We start from the raw sequence: 15610 nt of genomic DNA, 5'->3' as shown, positions 1-15610 counted from the left end.
ACGCACTGTCATCGGTTGACTAAATGACCGCTGCCGGCCGTCCGAGAGCCCACTCCACCAGAGCGATCGCTGCGACGACGGCGTTCCTGTCTGGTGTGCACCTGCTCGACATCTGCAGGGTTGCTACGTGGAGATCTACTCACACCTTCACGAAATTCCCAGGAATAGTCCAGAGACGGCCAAGCAGTGCTACACAACCAGTTTGCTTGGGGTGAGTCTGTTCCTGGGGTAAGTGTAATTGCTTCTGTTGACCCTTGCCACCTCCCGTGGTTGTGTAATGTTGTACTGCTATGTATTGGTTATTCATGAGCATGTGAATCCGTGCCAGACCCCATGCTTCAGAAGGTTTAAGTTACTTCTCTGTAACTATTGTTCTCCAGCATGGGTCTGGCATGGATTCACATGCGAACCCTCCCTCCGACCCCTCTGAAGCTCTTCTTGGTCGTACTGCCACTTTACGTGCTTACCAAATCTTAAGATGGTTGCCAGAGAAGGGGTTTAGGGAGAGGACTGTCATTGTATAGGGGCAGTATGACCCAGAGGACAGTGATTGGTTTAGAGGGGGAAATACAGTTTTTAAGTGAAAGTGAAACTGTTTTTTCTTTTACCGAGGATTCCCAGCCTGACGACGGGGAATATTCATGAGCATGTGAACCCATGCCAGACCGTGCTGGACAACAATAGTTACAGGTAAGTAACTGAAACCATGTGCGATATCTACGATGAGGAGGGGGGGATAAGGTACCTTTTGGTTTTGAACCCTTGTTCTCCAGGGAAGAAAGGAACTTGCAGGAGGAATTCTGTGAAGAGGGTGAGGACGTCCAAGGACTGGCTTCGGACCTCCAATTGGCCAGTGGCTTAAACACCTCCCCTTAGCTAGTTATTCTTCTGCCCCATCCCCTGTTAAGCCTCAGGGTGCTTTTCAAAGGCCATAAGGCATTGTCCTTTTCCCTCTGAACTGTTTTTTCTGTCCACTCATGCCTCCCCGGAGAGCTTGGTTGTGCAGGCTGCGACTACCAAAGTGAAGTCTTCCACTTTCCCCTCAATCCACCTGACAGGGAAAGTAAGTGACTGGACGCTTGGGGGAAGAAGGTGTTCTGCCCTTCACGCTGTAAACGCTTCTTGCACTTCGGAAAAATTCATTTTTGGCCTATGGTCCACTGTGGTGAATTCAGCTGAGCATATTTCTGAGGGGGAGATGAGGGACGGCTTCCTGTCTATTGGCACAGATAGCAGGGAAGCTTCCCGCCAGATTCTGCAATCAAGACTAGACATGGCTACTGCGCAGGCAGGTCCATGTCTACAAGTGCAGTGCTCAGGTGTGGCTCTTGGATGTGAACGTCTGTCTTTGCACATGATGTCCAGGCTAAATTCTGAACATCTCCTTTAAATGCCAAAATCTGGGGGCTCATGACACCATCCCCTCAGCACCCTGAGGGGCCAAACCTCTCTGAGGTTTTCTGTCTGTGTTCCCCTGTGGGAGGGCGGCTGACTTTCTCGGTTCAGCAAGGAATGGTCAAAACCATGTCAGATTCTTGGGTCTTACAAGTCATTCAAAAAGGTTACTGTCTCCCTTTCATGCAGCGTCCTCAGGAAACTTATGCCAGCACCTTGCCTCCGGATCCCATCCTTTGAAGGAGGTCCATCAGCTTCTTTCGAAGAGCGTGGTAAAACTGGTAACGCACTTGGAATGTGTCAACCGTTGGTACACAGCCTAGCTTCTGATGCAGAAGGACGGGGGCTTGCATCCCATTCTGGATCTGAGGCTGTTGAATTTTTTCCTGCGCAAGGACAAGTTCAAGATGGTTACAGTAGCCCAGAACCTTTAAGCCCTCGAACTGCAGGACTGGTCCGTATCACTGGACCTACTTCCATGTGGCTTTTCACCGGAAAGACAGGCTAAGGTTCGTCAACGGCCAAGATCACTACCTGTTATAATCGATTCTTTCCTCCCACGTATTCCTCATCTAGGATATCCCTACCCCAGCGCAGGATACCTTTCTACCACCAGGGGGCACATTGCGCCTCCACACCAGCTCTGCACGATGCCTCTACGCTCCCTGCACCGGACATGGCGTTGCACCCTGTGATCTCAGTTCCTTTTTTCGACACACTCTGTTTGCTACTTGGGAACACGCTCATAGAGCTTCTATTTTTTTTAAACAATGCCATGCCTACTCCAGCAAAAGTCTAGGGCTTCTAGCCATGTGCAGATTGTAGCCGGCAGATGTCGGTGTCGGATCCACTCTGCATTTATCTATACTGCTTGGGAGAGGACCATGACACCCAAGATTGTGGGTCAAGCCAGGCCATGCACGTGAAGGCCCTCTGGGAAAGGGCAGCGAGGATCTTCACATTCGTCCAGAAAAAGAAGTGTGAGGCTCTGTGTTCTCGGTTGAGTGCGCACAGCACGGGAAAGACACCCGAAGAACAAGTGACTCTGCGCAAGTTAAAGAAGTTGCATCAGAAGAGGTTCAGGCCTGGACTAGACAGACAGAGGTCTCTCGTCGCTGACATGCAAACCTTTGCAAACGGCAGCCTCTGCACTGACACCGTGGGTCCATAGGAATACGTCCCACTCCCTAGGGACACCTTAATGTCAAAGATGTATGACATCTATGATGAAGAGAGCTACCAGGTCCTATTGGGCTTCAACCCATGGGTTCTAGGGAGGTGAGGGATTACCTGGAAGAATTCTACAGGGAAGTTGAGGATGTGCTGGGCCTAGCAGAGGACCTGCAAGAGGCTAGTGGCCTCGACAACTCCCTAAAGATAGATAATTTGCTAGCTCACACCCTAGGAAAGCCTCAAGCCGCCTTCCAGCGTTTGATGGCTAGGATGGCTGGTACTCAGGGGCTATCTGCTCCATCCAGGTTCAAGGTTCAGTACGAACTTTGTGACATTCTGGATGATGCCCCCAAAAAAGAGGCGCTCCTGTCATTTAATGTGGCTTTAGAGGCCTCCATATTGGAGGTGTAGGAGAAACCTGCCTTTGTTCCAGCAGTGGACAGAAATCTGTTGAAGAAACACCACCCTAGTCCGTTGGATCCGGCCTTTCTTCCTCCTATGCTTCACCTGGATGTTTGGTGGTTCAGGCTGCAACGTCTATCCTGAAGACTTCTACTTCCCCGCCCTTTCAACCACTGACAGGGAGAGTAAGAGGTTTGACGCAGGGGGCAAGAAGGTGTTTGAGTCAGGCAGTCTTGCACTGCAGGTCATGACGGGCCTCTTGCACCAATGGCAACATTCTCTGGCCTTTGGACAGAAGTCGCCAATGCGGCTTAATGCATCCTAAGGGAGAGATGAGGGATTGTTTCCTGTCCTTGTTCTCTGATGACAAGGAGGCGGCACACCAGATGCTTCAACCAGGACTGTACACGACAGACTCTGTGGGCAGGGGCATGGCCACTGGCACTATTGTCAGGCACCACTCATGGCTGAGGACGTCAGGGTTTGTTTGTTTATTGATTTATAAAGTGCACCAAACCTGGAGGTATCTGGGTGCATTTGCAAGAGTTACAAATGTACTTTGTCATAGATTACAGTGGTTACAGTCAATATATACAGAATGGTACCAGGCAAATAGATTGAAAGTACAGCAATATGCTGAAAAACATGCTAAAGTGCGGTATCATAGGTTACAGTAGATGCAGCCAATATCCAGAGTGATATAAAAGATAATACAGTGGGATATAACAAAACACATTTCGATAGCCTGGAGCATTTGTTGGAGCGCAGAGGCATCATGTATCCAGGTTTGAGAGTAGCTCAAGCTAACCAGAAGCAGACCTGGGTAAGCCATTGGTCATTGGCTACAAGCCAGTTTATAGTATTTCGTCTGAAGTTGGGGAAGGACTGGTCCACTCTCAGAGAAGGGGGGCGGGCGTTCCAATGTTGCGCCGCCAAAATGGGGAAGCTGCTCCCTCTGGCTTTTTAAAGTTTTTATCTGGGTACTACCAGACAATCCGAGTTAGCTGTCCTAGAAGGACGTGATGAAGATTTTTTGAAAATTCTCTCAGAAAGGTAGAGAGGGGCGGCTTGGTTGAGACATTTGTGTGTCAAGGAAACTGTTTTTAACAGAATGTTGCCCTTAATGGAAAGCCATTTATTCTGTCTCCTCGTCTCTGAGATGTGCTCTCTCCTTGGTGTGCCCAAAGCTGTTCAGAGGGCATTATTTTGAAGGATTTGAATTTTGTTTACAATGTACTTGTTCGCACCTAGGTATAGGGCATTGCAGTAGTCCAACTTTGAGAGGATGAGGGCTCTGGCTAGAATAGTACAGCTTTCTTTGGAAAGAAAGGGTTTGCAAGTCCTAATCAGCTTACAGGTGTATGCTGTTGCCGAGACCATGGCATTGACCTGTTTGCTTAAATTAAGAGCTGAATCTAAGTAGTATACTAGTGTTTTTAGCTCTTTTACCACTTTAATGTTGTTCCCGTCAATGTTGAATGAAGAGTATGTATTACCAAGTTTGTTGAGATTAGCTGCGGTTCCTAGAATCAGGAGCTATGTTTTATCATGATTCAGGCAAAGACCGTGGGAGGCCATCAATGCCTGAATGATTAGATACATTTTATTCACTAGGGCTACGTCCGTGTCATAGTCCCCAGTGAGAGGAATGAGGATCTGGTTGTCAGCATAGTTAGTGTACGTGACACCCGGATGGTCCAATCATCAAACAAAGGCTTTGTGAATATGTTATACATTGTTGGTGAGACACACAACCCTTGCGGCACTCCACAAGTTATTGGGATAGGGTCTACAGCCACTGATGGAGTTAAGACTCTCATGGTTCTATTGTTCAGGAAGGATTGGATCCAAGGTATGCCGTCCTGGGAGAAATGGGCTGCTGAGGCAATCTGATTACATAATACTTTGTGGTCCACCAAATCAAAGGTGGCAGAGAGATCCAAGAGTAGTAACAGTGCCATTTCCCCCTCATCTTTGAGTTCATCGATTTGGCCCAAACCTAGTGAGTCCCCCAGCAGCTTTGCTGGATTTTTGGGGTTTATTTTTTTTCTCCTGCTAAGAGTGAGACTCTTTTTCTCCCACTCTTAGACATGATTTGAGGTGTTCCTTTGACTTTGTATGTGTTTTATGGGCTATGGGGTCCTTTACCCCATAGGGCTTCATGTGCTTTTGTTATGTGGGTTACACAGCACCCTCCGTGCCGTAACCCAGGGGTGTCGTAGCGACCCCCAAACATAGACTCCATACTCTGGGAGTGACTACTGTCTCCCAGGGCATATAAAGTCACCATTGACTTTACTAGTCTCAAATTGTGAACAGAACCAGTACAAACCATCCTATTGTGGACGTACTGGTTGGGGCAATTTGATTGCCTCGGGGTCTGTTGTTCGAGGGGGCACTGTCCAGTCCCCCCCGACCAAGTTTTGGCTGGTGGCAGTGGATACTACTTTTTATATTCGAACGCGAATCTATTCCTATGGGATTTTCCCATTGTTTGAGGCTACCACTTTTTAATATAGCCTCAAACATACCGCCGGTTTATTAAATTAATATTAATTCACCGGTTGGTAATGTTTGCCAAAACTTGGTTCCAAAATGGCGTTTGTGTTCGCTTCTGTGACTCCAACCCAAGTCGAGCCCTTTGCTCCACTTTTTGGCGGGCTTCTCCACAGAAGCCTCCAAAAGTGGTGCCACTCTGTCGGCGTACCACAGGGGGTGTGGGAGGGGGTTTAGGCACCCTGGACTGAGTTGCCTCAGCAACTCAAGTCGCACTCTTGTGTGATTGGCCCAAGTGGGCCCGGCATTTGAACTTCCTTGCTCCCCAGTAGACTTTGCCTAACCTGCCTCACTGTGGTTCTTTGAAAAGTATTGAAATTTGTGTGCTTTCATAACTCTGCCTTTTCCCCTCCCTTTTTAATAACTTATTAGTTATTACTAATAACTTTCTAATAACTTATTAGAGTGCCACCTCTGTCTGAAAATAAGTGGTGTTTCTCATTAAGACTTGTCTAATAAGTAATTAGAGTTGTATATATATAATAGTGACTGTGTGTTGAATTTATTTACCTCTCTTTGTGCTAGTGTAATTTACAAGTGTGTCTTTTAAATAAATAATTATATACTTTTACACCAAAGCTTTGGTCAGTGTTTGCTTGTGCTACTGTGTCTCTCTACCTATTGTGTATACTCTATATACTGCCTAACTCATCTTGAGAGAAGTCTGGCTGCTCAGCCAAGGCTACCAGGTAAATCTGGGTGGTACAGACTGCTACCAATTGGGTTTACTGCCAACCACCTGTAGTCCTAAATCCTTTGCAGTGGTCCCTAGGGGAACTGCACAGGTTTCTGCCTAACAGGTCTTTGGATCAATCAACGCCATTTCAGTACCGTGTTGAAGCCTAAAACCTGATTGTCGGACACCTAAGAGGTGATTGGTTTCTATGTATTCCTGAATCTGGAGATAGGCTACTCTGTCCAATATCTTTAATAAGAATGATAGTTTTATTTGGCCTATAATAAGTAGGTATGGTTGGGTCCAGGGATTGTTTTTTTAGGAGTGGTAAGACCCAGGACTCCTTTAAGTTACTGGGTACAGTGCCCGATGAGAACGATGCATGAATTAATTTAGAGATAAAGGGCGCCAAATCTCTGGCTGCTTCTTTAATTATCTGAGCTGACGGTTTAAGGGATGCAGTATTGTTTTCTACCTCACGGATGGAGACTTGGGAGAATTTGAAGCTTTGAAGATGTTTAGGAGTACAGGCTGGTGTTTGAGCTTGCATACCTAAATTTGGTAGGGTGGGTCTTTTGTCTGCGATTTTGTTTTGGAGGAGGGCAATTTTATTAGTTAGGGCGTTCTGAATGTTGGTACACCAGAGTGTATCCTTCACGCAAGTGTCAGTGGGAGGAATAGGGGTTTCCAATTCTCTTAGAATAACAGAGTTCCTTGGTGCTTGTGCTAGCTTTGTTGATCCTATCGTTGTAGGTTTCCTGCTTAGTATGTATTATTTCTTTTTTGTGTTTGGTAGAGATATTCAGCAAATTTGTTTACAACCGACATCCAGATCAGGCTGTTGGACAGGCTTTTTTGGCGGCCAAAACCTTTTTGGAGCGAAGGCTGATGACGCCCTGCAAAAGGTTTAGTTGTCGAAGGCAACTGCTGAGCCCTTTGCACTAGCAGTACAACAGCCTTCCACACAGCCGTCATCTCTGGGCAGGGCTTTTCACCCCTTTCCCAACTTTGCCCCAATGGTCTACGGTCAGTCCACACGGGAAGATGGTAGAGCAGACTACACTTCCTGAGAAGTAGAGTAATGGGTACCCAGCGGAGTGGCTTTTCAGCAGCTGCTGTTTCCGCCAGACCCCATGGTGCCAAACCTCAGTGACAGGCATATGGTGCCAAACCTCAGTGACAGGCATTGCCACTCATCTCTGGTCGAGGGGAGACTTTTCATGTTCAGCCCGGAATGGTGAAAAACCACATCCAATGCTTGCGCCTTACAGGTCATCCGACGGGGATATTGCCTCACCTTCCTTGCCCCCGGACCATGGCCCTCTGCCCCCCCTTGTCTCCTGTCCCTTGTCAGCTTCTGTCAAAAAGCATGATGAAGCTGGTTCCGTGCTTAGAACGAGAAGGGTGTGGTACTCCACCTATTTTCTGGTGATGTAGAAGTACGATGGCTTGCTCCCCATTCTGAATCTGTGGCTACTGAAAGGACAAATTCAAGATGGTTACTCTAGCCCAGATCCTGCAAGCCTTAGCTCTGCAGGATTGGTTGGTTTCCCCTATCTTCAGGAGGCGTATTTCCATGTGCCCATTCATCGAAAGCACAGAAAGTACCCAAGGTTCGTAGTGGGCTAACACCATTACCAGTTCAAAGTCCTGCCGTTCAGTCTATCCCCGGATCCCAGGGTTTTAATCAGGTTTCTGGCACTGCTTTCCTCAGGAGGGAGGGTATTCATGTCTTTCCCTGCTTGGACATCTAGCTAGTTCAAGCTCGCTCCCCGGATCTAGTGTCGGAGCCACCTACTCTGTATATGCACTCTTTTGCACAGCTTGGGCTTTTTCCCAAACTACAAAATGTCTCAGATTTTGCTGTCCCGGTGTCTCCAATTTATCAAGCCAGTCCTGGTTGTTGCTTTCCCATCTGAGAATCAAGTGCCGAACATCTTTCGGATGGTCAATGTCCTCCAATCCCAGGAACAAGCCTCAGATTTCCTGTGCCTACTGGGCCTCATGGCCACCTGCATCCTTTTAGTACCATATGGGAGGCTGTACATGAGATCACTTCATTGGCTTCTCTGTTGCCAATGGTTGCAGTTTCAGGGCCACATGTTGGACCTTCTCTAGGTCTCTGACCCGGTGGCTCAGAATCTTGCGTGGTGTACTGTGCAAAACAACTTGAGTTGTCTCACAGTAGTCATGGACTCATCCCTGACTAGTTGGGGGCACTCACCTGTCAGACATAACAGTGAACAGTCTGCGGTCTCTTTCAGAGTCTCTGGAACACATCAACATGATGGAGTTGCGGGCGATTAGGCCGGCCCTGGTTGCTGTCCACCCCTCTAAAAAATGCAGGACTGTGCTGATCCTGAGGGACAACACATTGTTGATGCACTACCTCAACAAACGAGGTATGTGGGATCCTTGCTCCTGTGTAGAGAAGCAATGCGACTGTGTTTCTGAGCTCTAGAGAACAATGTCTCTTTGAAGGCGGCTCACCTGTCCGGACGAGAGAATGCCACAGGAGATGCCTTGAACAGACGGACTTTCACCTCCCTCGAATGGGAACTTTGCCAGGAAGTTCTGGAGGAGAACTTCTCTTTTTGGGGAACTCCTTAAGTCAACCTCTTCGCATCCAGTGTGAACAGGAAGTGTGGGTTGTTCTGCTCCAGGGAATTTCCTTGTCAGGGAGCTGTGGGGGATGCACTGACTGTCTATTGGCCTTTCAACCTCCTCTAGGCGTTCCTACCGATCCCTGTCATTCCACTGGTTCTAAGAAGATTGCTCCTGCTGGAACCACGTTGATCCTGATTGCTCAGGACTAGGTCCGGCGAACATGGTATATGGAGTTGATGGACGGGTCCATCTGCTCTTCCTGGTACCTTCCGCTGAGTCGACTTACTCTCCCGATTGGAAGGGCGGGTTCTCCACACGAACCTCAGCAGCCTGATCCTTCATATATGGCTACTGAGAAGCTGGGATACAAGGAGGGGGATTTGTCAGATGATGTCATTGATGTGCTCCTTTCAGCTCAGAGACTAGCTATTTTTTTGCCTGCAGATGATGTACATTTTCGGCTTGATGCTAGGAGAGGTATTTGGACTCTTCATCCTGTCCTTTGCCCCCTGTTTTGGATCTTTCGCTGTCCGTTGCCCAAGCGGTCCTGCGGATTGGTATTGTTAAGGGATACCTCCCTAATTCGTTTTTCAAGAGGTCGCCAGAACAGGTCTTGTTCTTCACAATCCCCACTGTCATGCAGTTCTTGTGGGGTCTGTGTAACCAGTTTCGTCTACGCCAGTTTGTTGTCCCGGATTTGAATTTGGTTTTGGCATTTGTTACGTGAGCCGAGTATGAGCTCCTCTATTCCTGTTCTATTATATTGCTTACCACTAATGTGATTTTCCTGGTGCCATCACTTCCGCGAGATGGGTGAGTGAGCGCCAGGCATTGTCTGTTAAACCTCCCTACTTGGTTTTCTCCAAGGAGAAGGTGGCATTGAGAGCGAGGCATTGCCTACACCCGATCCATGCCCTCAACTACTACATCTCTCAGACGAGAGAGGCTAGGAAAGATGACCAGCTTTTTGTTGGTTACGCTGGTGCTGGCATGCTGTGACTAAACAGACCCTGCCAAGGTGCCTCATTCTCTACATCTCTGAATGATATGATCTGGCTGGGCCGGAGCAGAAATGCCTGTCCCATGCGGCAACATGGGCACCTTTGCACCTGTTTGCTAACCATTACTGCTTGGATTCCCTTTCAGGTCAAGACGACGCTTTGGTACTGTGGTCCTCCAGAGATTTCTGGTGTAACTGTTGTCCTTGTTCTCCTCTCTACTCCAGATTTTCATTCTCTTTTGGGAGTCTGTGGGAGCAAGGATTCCATTAGAAGAACAAATTACTTACCTCTCGGTAATGTTTCTGATGGATGTTCCTCCCATGGATTCCTCATCGCTACCTGCTCCTCTTGGCAGCTAGCTAGTACGTCATCTATTCTGCGGTCCCTCAGTGTCAGGATGTTAGGGAAAATGGGTGAAACTGAGGCCACAGGGTGCAGCGCCGCTATATATACTGGCCCCAACATTATGTCTGCTGTGGTGCACATAGCAGTGTTGTACAAACCCTCTGGGGAGGCGCTCTGCACCCCTCTACGGCAGACATGTTTGCTAAGAATAGCTGTGCTGTGGATTTCATAGGTGAGGATGCCGTGGGAGAAACATCCATCAGAACGCCCATTACCGAAAGATAAGTCATTTGTTCATCTAAGGCTGTCGCAAAATCTTTGGGCATGGCTGTGCTCCTGCCCACTCAATCCAAATCCCAAAGGGAGGAAAAGCCTTTTCAGTGTTATAGTTACATCAGCCAAAGGGGCAAACAACTACCCGACCATGCCTGAGAAGATTTTCAAGACCATCAAGGGGAAGGGGAAGAGGAGGGAAAACAACTCAATCCACTCCTGCTTCAGTCAGAATGCTTTTTACAGCCTACTCTGGTAAGGGGGCGTCTGTGGCATCATTTCTCAGAATGGTGTAATATTACTATGGATGCCTGGGCTCAGCAGTTAGTCTCCCAAGGGTACTGCCTTTCTTTCTAATGACGGCCCCCAGAAACCCCCTGCCTCCCAACTCCTGTCCGGCAACCCTTTGTTCCAGATCCGCTACTCCAGAACAATATTGCCTCTCTTCTGGAGAAGAGAGCCATAGAACCGGTACAGCAAGAGTAAAAGAAGAAAGGTTGGTACTGAGGCGCTTGAACAAGTGCCTCAGGAAGGACACGTTCAAGATGGTAACTTCTTTGCAGTCCCTGGAGCTCCAGGGTTGGTTGGTGTCACTCAACCTCCAGATAGCTTACTTTGATATGCCAATCCACTCTAAACACAAAGTACCTGAGGTTCGTCATCAGCAATTCCTATTATCATTTTCTGGTGTTGCCCTTGGGTCTTAACCAAGCTGTTGGTGGTGGTAGCAATCAGTCTCAGGAAATTAGGGATTCGCATTTTCCCTACCTGGACGATTGGCTGGTCAGAGCTCTCTCCCTAAGTCAAGCTCTGCACCATCTAGATCGCACCCGCAACCTCCTCCACAGACTCTGCTTCTCCCTCAACTGCATTAAGTCTCAAGTGGCACCCTTCTAAATGGTTCAATTCATCAGAGCGGTTCTGGACTCTACCTCGGGCAAGGCTTTTCCTCCTGAGGACAGGGCTCTGCACATCCAGCTGATGGTTGCCATATTTCAAAACACCCAACATCTCCGAGCCCTGGACTTCTTAGGATTGCTGGGTCTCATGACAGCCTGCATTTACCTGGTGCCAAAAGCCTGATTGAGAATGAGATCGCTCCAGCAGACTCTCAAATATCAATAGTCTCAGTTCTCAGGCAACATGACAGACTTACTTCAAGTCGAGAAGAGAGTCGTGCTAGACCGCCTGTGGTGGACTCGTAGAGAGAACTTGATGACAGGGGAACCTTTTTAACAACCGTGGCCGAAGGCGACCATTATGGACGCCTCACTGAAAGGCGGTGGTGCTCACCTAAACAAGTTGTTGGTGAGTTGACTCTGGTCCCTGGAGGAGACAAAACTGCACATAAACCTGTTAGAGCTAAGGGCAATCAGACTAGCGCTGATGTCCTTGTTGCCCTCCATAAAGGGTAAAAGTGTCCTGGTCATTACCGACAACACAGTGTTCATGGACTAAATCAGCACGAGAGGTGGTGTGGGGTGACTCCCCCTATGGAGAGAGAAGATGCAGCTCTTTCTGGGTGTTACAGAACAGCATCTCCTTGTCAGAAATTCCCTGGGCCGGAATGGTGAACCCCAGATCGGAAGGGCTTAGTCTTGCATGAATGGGAGCTGTGCCAGGATGTACTTCTGGAAATCTTCAGGGGAACTCCTCACTTCGACTTGTTAGCATCCAGTGCCAACAAGAAGTACAAACTCTTCTGCTGCAGGGAATTTCCCGCAAGAGGGACACTGGGAGACTCATTCACCGTAGACTGGAATTTTTCGCTTCTGTGTGCCTTTCTACTGTCATTCCCCAAGTGATCAGGAGTTTGAAGAGGTACGGAACAACCATGATCCTGATTACCCAAGATTGGGCCAAGATTGGGCCAGGAGGATGTGGTACTGGGACCATTTGGACGTGACCATCTGTCCTCCGCTGTGTCTTCCTCAGAAAGCAGACCTACTTTCCAGTGGAGTAACTTTGCTGAAAATGTTGTGGGGGACATGACATCTGAAGAAAAGGTTCCCCAGCCAAATGAATGGGGACAAAGTTGTGTGCCATGAAAGTTGGGGGGGGGACAAACACCCCTGCCCCCCCCCCCTTAAAATTACACCCATGCGCTTTCCCAAGAGAGAGGCCTGGTTCTTCACCCATGTGTGGGTATGCTCAACCCGCACTCCTGGCTTCTGATAGGCTGCAGTGTAGAGACTGGAACCTACCGGAAGACGTAATGGAGGTGTTGCTCTCAGCCAGAAGGGCTATCTGGCTACACTATACATCTTTAAGCGCATGCCCTAACAGGGTTCGTTTGTCATGATCTTTATTGTGATACAATTCCTAAATGGACTGACAAACACTTTCACCCCAACCCCTTTTGTGGTGCTGCAGTGAGACTTAAATCTTGTGTGAACATTCCTAATGGCAGCACCTTTCAAGCCAATACATTCATGTCCCTTAAGTCTTCTCACCTTGTAGACTGCTTTCCTCGTAGTTATTTCATCAGCACGTCTGGCCAGCATGCTACTGGCTTGTCTTGCAAACAACCCTTCACCACCCTTTCGAAGGATAAAGCGATACGCCATGTATGCCCTTCGTTTGTGCCTCAGGTGGTGCCAGAGTTTCACCTGTCACAGACTATTAGGTTTCTTGCTTTTTACCCGCCGCCTCATCCCTTTAAGGAGGAGGAAAGGGTGCATAGACTTGGCCCGTGAATCATCATTGAGTTTTTACATTGTGAGAACTAACCCCATTCAGACTAGAAGACCAGCTCTTGGTGGGCTACACTGGCCCAAAGACAGGCAAGGGAGTGTCAAAACAATCTATCTCCATATATATTGTGTTATGTGTCTCTGAATGCTATTCTAGAGCAGGAAAGGGTATCCCTGAAGACTTCAGAGACCATTGAACCTGGGGTATAACTGCTTCTAATGGACTCCTTTCCCCACGGATTCATCATCTATGAAATTTGATATCTTTCTCCCAGCGCCAGCTGCTCTTTGGAAATGTTTTCCGCTGCCAGGGGGTGTAGCGTGTCTCCACATCAGTTCCGCCCGAAGCCTTTACACTCCCTGTATCAGACGTGATGTCGGAGCCAATATGTGTGTGTGTGTGTGTGTGTGTGTGTGTGTGTATGTATGTATGTATGTATGTATATTTCTGAGGCTTGTGGAATCTGCTTAGATCACATGCTGTGCATAGGCCGACATCTAGTGGAAGCTGCGGAGTATTACAGTTTGTTTTTCGAAAGTCGAAAATGGGCGTCGACACAGGCGTGCCAGTAATACTATCCCTAGTGTGACGTCCACTGTACCCAAGATCCCTCACGCGTGTAGGATCCTCAGATTGTTTTTTTCCGCCATACTGGTCGGAAGCATCTTGCGGAGTTCCCTGGCCTTAGCCATACTTTTGCTGTTATTATAATTTTAATTCTTATTCATTCCCTTCCCCACCCCAACGTCGACCCTCAACCTCGACGACGGCTGGAGAAGTCATCGACCGTCGACTGCTGCACGACGGATCTGGGCCTCGGTAGGCCGCTGGCCTCGGCCCGGGCCTAGTAGGCCGCTGGCCTCGGCCCTTACAAGTAGGGAGAGTGGGGGGTGGTACATACTCTTCACTCTTGATATATAGTTACATTTATATATATTCCTACACTTAGCAGCCCGCTGCCTTAAGGTGCGTATGGAGGGTACCCCTTTTCAATTCTGCCCCAAGTGCAATCGCAAATACCCTTGGGTCGACAGGCACGCCACGTGCAATCTCTGCTTGCCGAGGGATCACCCCGAAGTGAACTGCAGAGCGTGTAGTAGGTTTAAACCTAAGACACTTAAGGACCGTTCGACAAAGCGTTGGGCCCACCACGCCAGGCAGGAGGCCATGGCAGCGGAGGGCGCCTTCAGCGATGGCAGCGACGCCGTACTTTCGGACGGCGAGGGCATTACGGCGTCGAAAGACAGCCGACGAGCGCAGGTCCCCGACCTCGGAAGGTCGTCCGGCAGGGCGGCTATGGGGAAGACCCCCGGCGACGCAAGCGCTACACACCTAACACACACTAAACACACTAAGACCAACCGGACCTCGACGACGTCGACTTCCCGGAAAGAGGCACAAAAAGAACGGTCCGACTCGGTGTCCTCTGGGCGCTCTCGATCGAGATCGCCTCACGACGCAAGGCAATCATCCACTCTTGCCAAGAGTGCCTCGCTACACACACTAACGGAAGTTCGATCGTCGGGAGACGAAGACGACTTCCACCCCCAGGCCGCGCTCCAAGATACCGAGACCGCGGTTAACATCAGTGAGGCCCCACGCCCGAAGCACACAGATACCTCTCCAGACCCTCGACGCCAGGCGTCGAAAGTCTCTGGGGCCCCCAAGGGACAGGGAAAACATTTTTCCACGCACGGAGAAGGGGGGAAACAGCGGAAAGCACAGCCTTCCACCCCTGTAAAGCCTAAGCAGACAAGCAAACACAAGTCTACCCTTGAAAATAAATCACCTGCTAAAGTAATACCCTGTTCCAGGGAATGGTCCAGTGAGGACATAGACAGGGTTATGTCTAGGATGTCTTCCTTGGCTGATTTTTATGATAAGAACCCAGAACACTTTCTTTCATATAACCCTCAAGGGGCCACACCCTCAGGCTCCTCCGATCCTATCCCGCTAAGTAAAGAGCCCCGGGTCGAAAGACCTGAACCCTTCAAGGTTCAGCCTTACTCCACTCCATATTCTACTCCACTCCCCAGTTATCAGGGACAAGTTTTCCCTGAAGAGGACCAGGAGTTTGCATTTATGGAAGAACAAACCGGGACAGATTACTATGCAGAGGATGAGGACCTGGAGGAGGGAGAAGATGAGCAGGAAATTTACAGAGTAGATTCCCCAGTACAAAGCGAAGCCCCAGTTACTGACTCTCCAGTTGATAACCAGCCCCTCCTTAACGAGGTTCTCGCTCGAGCAGCGGAACACTTCCACATCGACACCCACGGTGTACAGGAGGAAAGGGACTTCGCGGAGGAGTTTGTAGGAGAGAGAAGACCGGTCGCTCAGACCATCCCTATCCTCAAATCCATCCAACGAAGAATAGATCCTTCCCTGGTGAATCCTAACCTCACCAGAGCTGTCAACCCCAGAATTGAAAAGATTTTCCGGGCAGCCCAGTCTGACCCTCTGTATATAAAGGGACATCTTAAACCAG

General features: G+C 48.9%; 1 protein-coding gene across 7 annotated transcripts in view; it reads left to right on the top strand.

Moving 5' to 3' along the window:
• PARP4 (poly(ADP-ribose) polymerase family member 4) overlaps positions 1-15610 on the top strand; it is a 2748946-nt gene that overhangs the window by 1592280 nt on the left and 1141056 nt on the right. The gene's annotated exons all lie outside the window — the stretch shown is intronic.

Source organism: Ambystoma mexicanum, chromosome 7q (genome assembly GCF_040938575.1).
Source record: "Ambystoma mexicanum isolate Mex_15411 chromosome 7q, UKY_AmexF1_1, whole genome shotgun sequence".
In the NCBI taxonomy this organism is placed as follows: domain Eukaryota; kingdom Metazoa; phylum Chordata; class Amphibia; order Caudata; family Ambystomatidae; genus Ambystoma; species Ambystoma mexicanum.
Note: the sequence above shows the minus strand (reverse complement) of the source record. Positions and strands in the feature narration are given on the sequence as shown.